At 37.9% G+C, this 13936-nt stretch overlaps 1 protein-coding gene across 9 annotated transcripts in view; it reads left to right on the forward strand.

The window, feature by feature from the left end:
* Positions 1-249: 249 nt before the first annotated feature.
* Positions 250-13936, forward strand: part of TTLL7 (tubulin tyrosine ligase like 7) — a 62320-nt gene continuing 48633 nt past the window's right edge. For 3 of the 9 annotated variants that reach the window (XR_004358487.1, XM_032696131.1, XM_032696137.1), the window contains exon 1: positions 261-372. The gene's annotated coding sequence lies outside the window, so the exon portion shown is untranslated. Of the gene's footprint in view, positions 373-3058; positions 3203-6699; positions 6800-13936 lie in introns of those variants that run through there. The other 6 variants (XM_032696132.1, XM_032696134.1, XR_004358488.1 and 3 more) reach the window with 5 other exon arrangements.

Raw genomic sequence — 13936 nt, forward strand, 5'->3', positions numbered from 1 at the left:
TTGAACAAAAAGTGACAGAAAGCAGTTGTTATGCCAGGGGTTTTCCTACACGGTGAGTAAATATAATGTCTCTGATAACATAGGGAAGTAGTACTTCTGAAGCAAGATTCCCTGGAGAAAAATGTTACAAAGTTTCAGAATATGTGATTTTCGTAAGGAAAGAATATGTCTTTACCTGTAGGTATTGGCAGTATTATACAAGAAAGTCTAGAACAATGGTTTCTAATTTTCTTTGTTTGTTTGTTTTAGAAGAACGCCCCATACTAGATTTCTGATGGTTTGGATACATTCCACATACTTCCGAAGGGATCTGCCCAGCACTTTGGGAGTGTTAAAAGAGGCCAGGAGATCGAGCCTGTCAGCAATTATTAGGTAAATATTCCAGTAATCTAGCAATTATGTTAGTAATCTGAGGCTCAGGTTTGCAATCAAACTCAAAGTTTGTTCCCATGTTCTTCCAAAGCTGACAGTGATAAGTTGGCACCGTAGATTTAGTTGTGGACAAGAACTTGGAGATGAATTGGTCAACAAGCAGTTAGACACTAAGCCATCTTGCAGGTTTTTTGTATAGTTAGGATTTTTTCTAAGATGTTTATAATACTATATGTTGATAATGAAAGCCATAAATATATTTCTGAAGCTGAAATCTGGCAGACTGATGCTGACTGCTGAATGTGCTTGCTCTGAATTGTCAGCATCAAGAATGACTGAAATATGATTTCTTGATTTGAATCTCCACCTGTGGATATTTATTATAAATTTTAAAAATCTCTGTAGGATAAATATGGCAAATGAGTAATTTCTTGAACTTCCACGTTTTCTAATGTACTGGGATTTTTTCTCATTTTTTTTTCTTCTTCCCTCTGTTTTAATGCTGTATTAAGGCGTATTTCTACATGTCTCATACTAAATGAGAACACATTAACTTAAGGGTGTAAATCCTTAGAAAATAAGAAATTGAAGTGAAATCTTAATGTCAGAAATGGAGAGATTGATCACACATTCCAAGCTACCCTGCTTCTACTTTTACAAAGCTCCCGTCTTAAAAAATGCACATGGCAGCATGTTGCAAGATAATTTTTTGCTATGTGAGTTACTAATGTTTTTTTAGTTATGTGCTATGATTTTATCAGTGTAAAGACATCTTGTAGAGACCAGCAATGCTTGTTTCTCACTTCTGTATGTTTCTGCAAATCTTCAGAAAATTCCGGGTGTTATTACTGCCTCGAAGTGTTGTGGCTTTTGGACAATCCTAAGTCATGAAGACCTTGAATTTTTCCGTTAGGCTTTGTATCAGTCCCTGATGACATAGGTGAACGCTTGCCAGCCTTTTACTTTTTGATGAGGTATTTCCATTGTGCGTTGTTGACACGGCGACTCTACAATGATTCCTTCTGGGGAAGGAATAATTTCTATTTTCCTAGAAGAGGAAGTTCATTTTATTTGGAAAGATGCATACAAACTGTCAAAGTTAAGAAATTTCATTGCAGGTACCACAGCGTACGTATTGGAGGATATTACTGGATTTTGTTTTTTCCCTTTAGAGTACTTAGCCTTAGATTCATTTTTATTTTCTGCACACCTGAAAGTTAGTTGGGGCCATTTGAATCCTACTGCCAGAAGTCAAGTGGCCCTTATTAAGCATGAGGAGCTCTTTAGAGCTCCAGTAATGCTTACATAAGATCCTACCAGAATGGTACTTTGCAACTACTCCATTTACAGACATTACGAGCTTCCTTGAAAGTTTACTGGAACCAATGAACCTTTTAAATATTAATATTTAAAGTATTAGTGTATTTCAAGTTTAGAATGGAGTTGGTTGATGTCTACCACACTGATGGATAAGGGAATCATTTGCAATTGAATGGATATGGGAGAAAAAAGGTGACACACTGAAGCAGTCAACCTCTGAACCTGGTGGGTATTAGAGCAAATCTTCCTGTTCCACGGGAACAGCCCTGTTGGAGCCAGAGGCTCTTTCACACCAGGAGGTTCCACAGTGCCTTGGTCTACTGAACATTCTTCTTCATGGTGGTGGGTGCAGGAACCTACAGGTTCTGTAGGGGTGAGAGTAATAGCTTTTGCTAAGAGCATTTTCCAGTTTTCTTCCTTACCTTCTCTCTTAAATGTTCATACAGTTGTACAGTATAGTTTCACAATGCTACCACATTAATTTATACTCATTTATCAATATTTTTGCTCTGCCTTGAATTCCATATGCCAGGAAACAAACTCTAAGATGTTAGAACAAATTTTTAGCTTTGTGTTTCAGAGGACTAAATAAAGCAGACATAATGGTTCTTGCCTTCAATATCAGGTTTAATTAGAATACAGGACCTCCAAAATGAAGATCAGTGTATACAGTTATAGTACTTGTTTCCCCGTTGTTAAAAATAAAAGTACAGATAGTTTAAAATATTAAAAATATAGATCTACATTGTTTCAAAGGCAGTATTTAAAAATGTAATCCCATGGTTTTTGGATGAGCGTTCATTTCTAGGACCATAGGAACAGTACGGCTTTAGGGAGAGTCCTAGTTAACAATAATAATGAAAGAAAGACAAAAGAAAACAACATTCTGGTTTAGGACTCACTTTTCACTTTCTGTGGAGTGAGTGTCTTGCCAGTTCCCACTGTATGCTTGTGTTTGGTTTTGGAAGGATTCCAGATTGAAGTCTGATATGCACCACTGCCCAAATGCATCTCACTCAGATGGCTGTGTTACTGGTGATTGATAGAAAAACTGACTGCCTAAAAGGATGGAAGTGCTTTATGGTGCAGTTCAGAAGCCCTTTCTGGCCAGCAGTAGTAACAGAGTACTGACAGTCACTCCTCAGAAGAAAGAAAGAAAGACAGACTAAATCCACTTTTCGTATATAATAAATGCTGCACAAAGAATTGAGTAGGGTGTGGGTTTCAGTTAGACACGGTGTGTTGACAAGTTTATTTTCATCCTTGCTTAGTAGCAAAATGCTAAATATATTCTTCTTTAGTTACATTAAAGTATGTTTCCTTTCAACTTTGTCCGTGGTTTGACATGTGTTTGTTTTATTTTTAGCACTCGAAAACCGGCACAGTAATATCCCTATAGGGTGCAGTGGAAGCACTGGAGTATAGCATGAGAAAATGAAATCAGATGCCTAATACTGAATTCTTGCAGGTGAAGAGGCAAAGATCTTGATACTGATTATGAACACAAAAAGTGAGTGGATTGACAGGGCAGAAGATTGTGAGATTTGATGGGGAAATCGCTCTTATTTACTCGCTCAGAATGGTCTTTTTTGAAAAATATAGAATAGAGCTATGTGATGGAAGTCAGTACTTTCTTTGCTTTTGTGGGTGGTTGTCAAGTGTTTAGTGTTCATTGAACATGAAATTTCTATGAATTTGTTATATTGCTTTATCCTTCTAAGCTTATCTTGGTGGTGTGGGGGGTGGGAAAAACATGCAAAAACACTCCATATGAATTATTGATGAAAGAAATCTCAAATATGTGCAATTTATTCACCCAGGAAAAACCACACATTTAATTACATTTTATTTCATGGGGATTTTTAGAGGGGTATCATATTATCCTAACTTTTTATCTTTATGTGAACCTGAAGTCTTTGAAAGACTATAAATTATTAGTGAGCATTAGCAATTATGCATTTATTTGAATAAAAGGGATTTTCTGCTTAAAAATAAACAAGAATAGTGTGAGAACATAAGTTTACTACATTTTGTGCTATTTTAAAAATGGAAGCATTTGCTGAAGATAATGTCTCTGAGGATGGAAAGGATATATTCAGTAAAATAAAGCATGAAGGTACAGGAATCAGTGCTGTATCAAACGAAAACTGTTGCAAAGGCACTCCCAGAGTTGGGAATCTTGTAGGATATTGTGCTGGTTTTGGCTGGGATAGAACTAATTTTCTTCACAGTATCTAGTTTGGGGCTATGTTTTGGAGTTGTGCAGAAAACAGTGTTGTTAATAGAGGTGTTTTTGTTAGTGCTGAGCAGTGCTTACGCAGAGCCAAGGCCTTTTGTGCTTCTTGGACTACCATGGTGGAGAGGAGACTGTGGCTGCCTGGGAAACTGGGAGGGGACACAGCTGGGACAGGGGATCCCAAGCAGCCACAGGGATATTCTGTACCATGGGACATCATGCTCAGCATGTAAAGAGGAGTGAAGAAGGAGGAAGGGGGGGATGTTTGGAGGGATGTAATTTGTCTTCCCGGTTAACTGTTACTCCTGATGGAGCCCTGGTTTCCTGGAGATGGCTGAACACCTGCCTGTCCATGGGAGGTGGTTAACAAAGTATTGTTTCACTTTGCTTATGCAGGCAGCTTTTGCTTTCCCTGTTAAACTGTCTTTATCTCAACCCATGACTTTTCTTACTTTAACCCTTCTGATTCTCTCCCCTGTCCCAGGAGAGTGAGGTGGTGGGGGACTGAGCAAGTGGCTGTGTGGTGCTTGACAACTCAACTTAAACCACGACAGACACTGACCCAGAGCAGCATCTGCAAGTGCAGTAAGGGAACAACACAGAACTAGATTTGAAATTCTGGACACCAGTTGAGAAATCATGCAGTTAATGACTCCAAGCAGTCGATTAAAAAAGCCCTCTGTTGCCTCTAGGTATGAAGAGAAAATGAAAGGACATTGTGGCCTTTTTTTGCCAAAAGCAACACTCAGGAATACAAACACATATAGGAAGCAAGTCTTTGATAATCTATGAGAAAAATGAAATAAATTTATGAGAAGTGGAAGTAAAAAAGAAGATATATTCTTGTGCGGGGGTGTTTGGGAATCTGATGCAGAAAGTGAGCAGACCATTTAGTTTCATTGATAAAGAAGAAATACCTCTCAGTCATGGGACATGCACTCATAATGCAGTTCCAGCTGTTTGAGGAGAAGAGATTAATGGTCTGGTTGAAGCTGACTCTCTGCAACAGCTAGATGTAAGAAACCTTGAACCAAGACAGTATGAGGAGCATAGAAAAAATTGTCTATGGGAAGAGACTTAAGGAGAGATGTCCGAATTTCACTCCCAGTTCTCTTCTTCCACAGGAAATTTTTTCTCAGTTGGTTGCACTGAGTTTCCCCCTATTTCCCACTGCTTCAAAGTCCTTGAAGTAATTTCTTCAATTTTGGAAATGTACCTGTCCAATCATGACCAAAGAAGATGCCTTAATCTTTTGCGTGTGTTTTTTTTGTTTGGTTTGGTTTGTTAGGGGGTTTGGGGTTTTTTTTGTGTTTTGTTTTGGGTTTTTTTGTTTGTTTTGTTGTTTTTGTTTGGTTTGGTTTGGTTTTTTTGTGTGACTGGGAGAACTATACTTGTTGTGAACTGGGGCAAATTGCAACAAACTTATAGAGCTATTGAATTTCCTGAGCCTTATTTCTTTGTACTTACGGGACAAATCTGCACGTTTGTTTGATTTTCTGTCTCACTTGAATGGGCAAGCAAGACATTCTCTGTGGTTCAGAGAGAATATCTACTCTTATAATTTGGAAACTAAGAGGGTAGGAAGTAAGAGGAAATGTCTTTTACATACATTGTAAATGTACATACATTCTTCTCCCAGCTGCATTCTACCCGTGCATGATATCCAAAGGCTGGCATTTCAGCTACTAGGACTACCACCACTTTATGTGAATATGTCCTCCTCCACCTCACTAGAATCTACCTTTCCCCACTCCTTCACCTTTGTAGGATAGGTGTGACAGCAGTGGTGCAGTCAGTCTTGTCTGGCACATCCGATGGGCCTGACTGCTGTAAAACTGATGGGAAAGAATGGAGTGCAGTCCATTTCTCCAGTTTTCTTCAGTGCTGATTTTTTTCTTGGCTTTTGTTTGTTTGCTTATTTTTTCTGTGGGGGGAAATAACCCATTTGAACAAAAGAATTTTTCAAACTTTTTATTATCAGATAGCCTTTGTGGTCTGCAGTCCATTAAAATGTACTGAGCTGTCAGGTCAGACCAATCTTTCCTTAAAATAAAAGAATAATATGACAAAGAAAAGTCATCTTGTGAAGTGATGTCAGAAAACAATTTCTTATTGATTATAATTGACATTCCGAAAGAATACAACCTCATTTAAGGAAAATGAATGGTTTTAGAATACTACAGAAAAAGTTATTCCAGTAAAGGAAGTAAATTTTCTTTTTCCATCAGTTCACTTAAGATTTCATTTGGTTTAAAAATTGGTCTATAAGACTGTAATGCTGGCCTCACTGAAACAAAATAGGTTTGATTTCAAAGCTCAAATCTCATTGGTCCAAGGCTGGAAGAGAATTATAACCTTTTTTCTTATAGCAAGTTATTAACTTCTCCTTTAGCTTACTTCTGTGCAAGTGTCTTATGTTATTGTGATCTTGACCTCTGAATTCTACATTTGGAGAAACCATTGTCCTGGTTACAGTAGCTCGTATCTCTTCATATCTCTTTCAGTCTCTGAGTCATTTTCTGGTTTTGGATTTTACTTCTTGTTAGCTTATTGTTATGACTAAATCCTACTGACTTTCTTCCCACGGCTCTTTTGACATTCTGAGCAAAGTGGGAAATAATGCCTTCTTTTCTTATAGCTTGTACCATGCCTTTGTCTTTTCACCCAAAACACAGCGAGAAAATACCTAGAAAGGGTTAAGAAGGAGACCTAAAAAGTGCTAGGGATGGGCTAAGTGGGAAGGAGCTGCTGCTGCTGCCTGTCTTTCCCTGGTGCATCACTGCCTGAAACGGTATCAGCTCTCAATTATTGATACAAAAATGTTTCCAGAGGGCTGACTCTTCAGATAGTTTCAGCAATGCAACACTAACGGTAGGTGATTTCAGTTTGCGACTTCTACTGCAGAATTCTTTTAAATCTGTTTCCATATTAGTGGGAGGTCCTGGTATGACTGGGTATTCTGCAGTATGTAATCTTGTCAGTTAAATCCATGATAAATAAACATTTTACACTGTTATCGGTAATTTGTGTGCAGAAGAATTTGTTATATTATCCTGCCACATGCTGCTTTAAAGGTTTTTTTTTTTTTTTGATAGGAGTTTTTGTTTGTGTAATTTTCCCCTATTGCTCTCTATTGTAGACTGTGTTAATTGAAATTCATTACCTTCAGTTTGAATGCTTATGCATTCTGTCCACCACATATATATTGTAGTAAGTTCCTTTTCCAGCATTCTTGCTCCTTTTCTTTGTTTTTGTGCTCTTTCTCATCCACCCTTTAGCTTGCAGTTTATCTTTCCTTATAACAGAGAACTAGATTCAAGAGCGTCTACTGAATGTATTAAATTGTAAAACATTAGTTAGACAAAAATATGCTTCTGGAGAACAGCATGAAACATTTCCGTGGCAATATATGTTTATGTCACCTGCACAGTAATCCCTGTTTCTGAACATGTGAATCCTACATGAGCTATGAAATATGAAGTGCTGCCTCTAGACAGCAGAGCAGTTCTGCAAGTGATACTGGGAGCTTGTAATCTTTGTCAAGAAAGAGAGTACTTCAGAGGCAACTCAGTTAATTTGAGCTGTAATCTCAAGGTGAGATGAAGGTTTGATTGAAGCGGACTCTGGTTTTGACAGGGATGAGACCAAATGAGCCTGTGTCTTAATTGTAGTTCTGAATTGTGTCACCAGCAGATCTGTCCTGGAACTGAAACATTATGATATAAAGTCCACGAAAGTCAATAGAAATATCACGTTTACTTCACTGGGCCACAGAGAAAATCCTGTTATGTATGGCTTGAACTCATTTACACTATAGACTTGAGACAAAATTTGTACTACGTGTACATATCTTCAAGGTGATGGGACTGGGAAATTTCCTGGAGAAAGCTCTTTCTTGCTTTGAGCAATCAAGGGAGCATAAAAAACTGGGAAGAAGTTTCATATTTGTGTCCTGCATCAACAGCCAACTCTGAATCCCAGTTTATTCTCCTTTTCTTTCTATTTGGTATGTCAATTGTCCTCTCCTTCGTTCTTGTTTCTACTAACACTTCGCATTAAACTTTTTTCTGAAAGATTTATTGTCCTGCTTATTAGGTGTGTTGTAACTTTTCCATACCTTTGTATTTATAAATGCCTTTGACTCAATTGGGTACATTTATTTTTTCCTTAGTTGTGGTTATCAGGCAAATATGCTACTCTCTGGCTACAAAAAATTTTTCTATAGCATGAAGGGTATGGAATGTCTGAGAGAGTCAGAAGCACGAAGAATAAACTTCGTAATTTTCAGCCTAAGATAATATGATTTAAAAAAATAGTGTGTGGTTCAGTTCCCAGTCACGTTTTGGTTTGGGTGGCAGTGATGTACATTTTGATGACATAATAAGAAATTATCGTGCTTGTTTCTTTTGAATATTTGAAAACCAGTTAGCTTTGCAGCCAGCATGTATTTCACGGTATAACTTTATGCTTTTTTGTTGGGTTAAGAATGCACTGTTAAGAAATACAAGATTAAAGCAATGAAAAATAAAATGGAGCCCTGCTAAATGAATTTAATATCCCACTGCTCTAGCCTCTGACTGAGGACTTTTGTTTCAGACCATTTCTCAAGTTTAGCTCTTAAACAACACAGAATCCTTTTTCGTTTTTTTTAGTTTAAAAGAAAAGTTAAAAAAAAAAAAAGCAATACCCAAATGCCAGAGCAAATTGCTTTTAGGTGTTGGTTTTTGGGAGTTGACCAAGATGGATGAGGACAGGACTAACTGTGATATTGTTCCAAACTTGTAATTCTGCTTCTGCTATGATTAAAGCGATGGAGGCAAATAGTCATGCTTAGGGCAGTTGTCTCTCGGATTTTGGAGTTATTTTAAATGACATTAAAAGCCACGATGCGATTGTCAGCGTGGTCTCTGCAGCTCAGAGGCAATGTATGATTACTCAATAAATAAACTGTTGAATACTACAGGGTTTCATCAGTAATGCTGTACTTACCATTCTGAAGGTGCATTAGCCCGATCCTATGAGTTCAAATACATGCTGGAAAATTACTTTTTGGTAGGCTATTCTCATGCTTTGTTCTTTTAAGTGAAAATTAAAGCTAATGTGTGTAAAGTCTGATGCACTTCAGTTTTGTCTCTTCTTTTGGGTATTCAGTGTGTTCAATTTAGGGTCAATATTTAAGACAATATTTTTCTAGGCTTTGTGGTCACATGCTGTATTTTTCTACAGGTGAACAGTATATACAAAAATATTCCTATAGCAGGATACTGGAGTCTCATCTCTTTACTGATGAGGATAGTGACTCTATTTACGTCCCCTACAATGGATAAAAACAGTGTGACACAGAGGGTTTGGAGCCAATCCAGTCTTTTAAAGGAATTGCTATAAATTGGGTCAGTTCTAGTTAGAGAAGCTTCTGAGGACTCACATCTGTTTGAAAGTGCTGATGTTCTCCTGTTTTCATTTACAAAAATATTTTTGAATCAGTGGTACCCCACTGAGCCCCAAGTACTAAGCTGTGGGGAGGAAAGCATGTTTCTGTGAAATGTTTTGTAGCTGCTGGAGTTTCTGGTTCATTTATCAGCTCTTTGCAAACTGTTACTAGCACTGAGTGTTGGTTACAGTAGTCTCAGTGATACTGTAGGCCAACTGTGAATATTTCTGACTGTCACTTATTCTTTTCAGAGTAGAAGTATATGACATAGTCATTAAAATATTAGAGGTCTACCAACACTCATACAAGCACACGAGCGTTGCCAGTGGAGCTGAACAAATGGATTCATAGCTGGAAGTGTCAGGATAATGTGATAAAGAATTTGGTGATTGTGTAAGAGCACCTTTGTTGTACCTTTGTGGTCAAGAAGCCTTTGAATAGGTGTTTCTTGTAAGTGTAAGAAACTTTTTCTTTAACTTATTCAAAGGCTGATTTTTGTCTAACATTTGCACCTTGGGTGCTGAAACTGCAGGCTAATGTCTGCCAATTTGTATTTCGGGCTGCTGTGGGAGTGTCTCCCTTGTTGCTAAACTGGAAAACATTGTTATGTTGCAGCGTGTGAATGAGGATGATGTCATCCTCACTCAGCATTGTTGTGGGCTGTATGATGACTGCAGTCCATGTCTAGAGATGCTAAAATGGATCTATGAACTGTAGGCCTATAAAATATGAGATGAAACAGGGCAGACCATGTAGGGCTAAGGTGTGGCTCTTGTGATACACAGAGATCTGTAGAAATGAATTTAACCATATTTGTGTTCTTGTGTCCCCGAGCTTGATGCTGTTTTCACACTAAGCCAATGCTGCCAGCTTGTCACAGGGCAGAGAAAATTGGATGTGTGAGGGGGAACCGTCTAAAGATATCTTTTTCTTTATTTTCTTTCTCCAGATCCTTAGTAAATCTCTCCCCTAAGGTCTACTTATATATAATAAATCACAGATATAATAAATCACTGCAAACATATCAGCTTTATTAAAGGATTAGTGCTTTTTCTGTTATAACAGCAGAGTCATCTTAGTATATGTAAAATGATAAATTGTTCTATCTTGTAGATCCCTAAGACCTCTAGCTCTTGCTAGAGAAATAGATCTTTTGAGAAGTGAATGCTAAAGAAAGGAGTAGCATAATTCCAGCAGTGATTGGTGTGTGGTGTACAGAATTTAAAGCACCCTGTGGTAGCTATTGGTGTGTGTTGACACGCTGTAATGAAGAGCATGGATGGCACAGAGATGACAGAGCAGAGATGTTCCCACAGGTGCCACAACTCAAATTCCTTCCTAACTCTCTCGTTTACCCTTTCCCCTCCCAAACCCACACTGTCACTATCACATCTCAATATTTCTGTTCAGGTAATCATTCCTGCCCATTGTCATCTCTGTTCCTTCCAGCAGTGGCCTGGCTATCTCAGCACTAGAGCCTCGGCCCTTGGATTGTGGTGGTCCCTCAGCCAGCACAGCTTCCTGCTCTGGGTCCTCAGGGCAAATCACACCAGGGCCTTGGGCTCTCTGGTTTAAAGGGAATGCTTCATTTGAGGGGACAGGGCTCCAGCCCTCCTTGGGCTCCAGCTCTCCCATGGTCTCCAGCTGTCCTGCCTCTCAGCTTGCAGAGCTGGGGTGGCCAATGTGCTCTAATGCAGGGTGTGTTTCCAGGCTGAACATGCCTGGATCACACCAAATGAAGGTGGAGTCGTTGTATAGAATGTAATATAAATATACACACAACCATCATATATAATAGATAAAATGTGTAATGTATGTTTTATATATATATATATATATATATATATATATATATATATATATATATAAAATGGTTGTATATAATGATTCTATAATAAATAGAGATGGGTTTTCCATTCAACAATGTTCAGTGGAACTTACTGTGATCAGGGGGTGGGAATACTTTATGTTCCAGAGTTAGTGAAATGCTGTCCTGCTGGCAGATTTATGGTGTTATCCCCACTGAAGTGGGGAACAGTAGTACAAGACCTATGCATTGTCTATGCTTTTTGCTGGCAGAGAGTACAATGTGAAAGCTGATATTTTTTTAGCAGCAAGTGACAGAGGTATGTATTTTCTGAAATTCAGATTTTACTATATAAAAACATGGTTATGCTTGCTTGTTTGGACTATTTTGTCAATATTTTTCCTTGCCATTATGAATGCTAAATAATGTTTATTTAAAGTTCCCCACACTTTATTTTTGAATTACTGATTTGTAAGTCATGCAAGTTCTTTTCTCTTGTCAATTAATATATTTTCTATGTTTTACTGAACAAGTAAAAGATTCAAGTCTTATCCTTTTACTGCAGTCTTCTAATTTGGTTTCACTTTCTTTGATGTCCCTCTTTCAATATTCGGAACGTAAATATGAAACTCTATAGTACTCAATTTTCTAGCAGTCTGAAATATATTATCACATTAGAAAAGGCTTTTGAAGGGTGAGAATGAGCTAACAGATAGTCACATTGTGGGCTCTGCTATGAAAGACAGTTTGGAGGTCATTTTTTAAACAGAAAATCAATCTTCAGCTTTGAAACATTTGACATTGATTTAAATTTGGCCAGTGATTTGAAGTTTCCTTTTGGGAAATGGATGAATGCAAAAAGAAGTAATATTACTCCAAGACAACACTGAAAAGAAAAAAAATTGCTTCTATGCTCAATTCTGATCTCCGTATATTGTGAGTAGAAAATGATTAATGCCTGTGAAACTCAGGTGTGAAACTTCTACCATCTTAACAGCTTCCAATACATTTCCTGTTTTCTGAATTGGGGAATCTATACTTATCATTTCATAGACCTTTTGTGTTATGAAACAATGAAAAAATTCCATCCAAAGCTGTGAAGTGCAAAGTCAGGAAAAGCCCAAAGTGAAGTCTGCCCTGAACTAACAGTGCAGAGCTCCCGAGGCTCTGTGCTGCTGTGTGTGGCTGAGCCTCTCAGCTGGCTCTGAAGGGTCAGCTCCTGACAGGCTCCAGCCATTGAAGATAACACACCTTTTACATTCCCACGGGTTCACAACTGTGGTGCACACCCTGCTTTGCATGGTGCTTGGAAGGTAGACTGGAAGGGTCAGGATAGTTTGTCTTTCAGTATTGCTAATAGGTGGTGTTGAGTCATGTCTGAAATATGTCCTGTGTTGCAGAAGACTAATTCTAGGGCCTTTACTGACTGGGGTCTGGAATGGCTGTTGGGAGGTTAAACTCACACTAAATGTAGCCTGTGGGCTCAGAGGCAGAGTGCTGTTTCCATAGCTTGGCTTGGTTGGTTTGTTTGGTAGCTCAGGGAAAAGTTGGAAGTTTTAGAAATGCTGGCCATTCAGATAAACTAGTTCAGAGAATCATTTTACAGAACTGCACGATTCAAAAAAAGTCGTGTAAATCATGCTTGTTTGTATTCCTTTGTAGCTTGTAGTTGTCCATTTAGCAAACCAAGCACCTGAGAACTCCATGCATTCACTGTATCTGAAAGAACAGTACACATCTCATCTCATTTCATTTCGTGGTGAGGATGAAGGATGTTGGTATTAATACATTTCATTTGACTTCAGAATATTTTGAACCAAACCCTAATTATGTGCAAGTTTAAGCCAGTTGACAGATAGCCTTTTAAAAACAAGCTTGTAAATTTGACACATCAAGCCTCAAAATGAGGATTGCTTTTTGCATTTAGAATTTCTCTGTAAGAGTGAGAACTTGCCACCAAATTGTTCTTTGAGCATGTAACAATAAAACTGGTTGCTATGCTTGCTTGTAGCAGGAACACTTCAACATACATTTTATCAGGACACATACTAAAAAAATCATGAAAGTGTGTGAGACTTTTAATTGTGCAGTTTCATTACTGAAAATTGTTATTACCTTGCTGAGGCTGGTACTGAGAAAGGCATTTTTCTCTATCATAATTTTTGTTAATTTCTTAATCTCATTGTGGATCTGAGTTTTATATGTTAATTCCAGATCAACAGTAGATTATAGTCTTGCGTAATTGTAATAAATAGCAAACCCCTTGCTACAGTGTATCCAAACTTCCACATTCTAAGATCTAAGGGACCGAAAAACTTTATTATCTAGCATAGAGTGAAAAAAACCCAGAACTCAGATGTTTACTAGGTCAATGCTCTGAAGACTATTTTCACTTCTTTCTTTTTCATGTTTCTGTGAAATTTTTGTTAGTTTGATTTTCCAGCTAATTGCGGAGTGGGGATTGCAGCACTGTGATGTTGTCTTTCCCACCTATGGTCACCTGCCAAGTTCTGTAACTGTGTCTTCAGTGTGTCTCCATTTCACAGTGAAAGCTCCTTATGTCAGGAGCTTTGAGGATTTCTTTCCAGCCACTGCATTTCCAGCCACTTGTGACAGCACTGGGTAAATTGTACTAATGGGCTCAGAGGAAAGCAGTCTGCTGGTTTTAAAATCTATTCTAAAATATTCCACTGTTGATGAGTGATTATTTATCTGTACCCAAATAATGCAGGAAATTAAAAAAAATAATGCAGGAAATTAAAAAAAACCT

The sequence above is a fragment of the Chiroxiphia lanceolata genome, chromosome 9 (assembly GCF_009829145.1).
Source record: "Chiroxiphia lanceolata isolate bChiLan1 chromosome 9, bChiLan1.pri, whole genome shotgun sequence".
Lineage (NCBI taxonomy): Eukaryota > Metazoa > Chordata > Aves > Passeriformes > Pipridae > Chiroxiphia > Chiroxiphia lanceolata.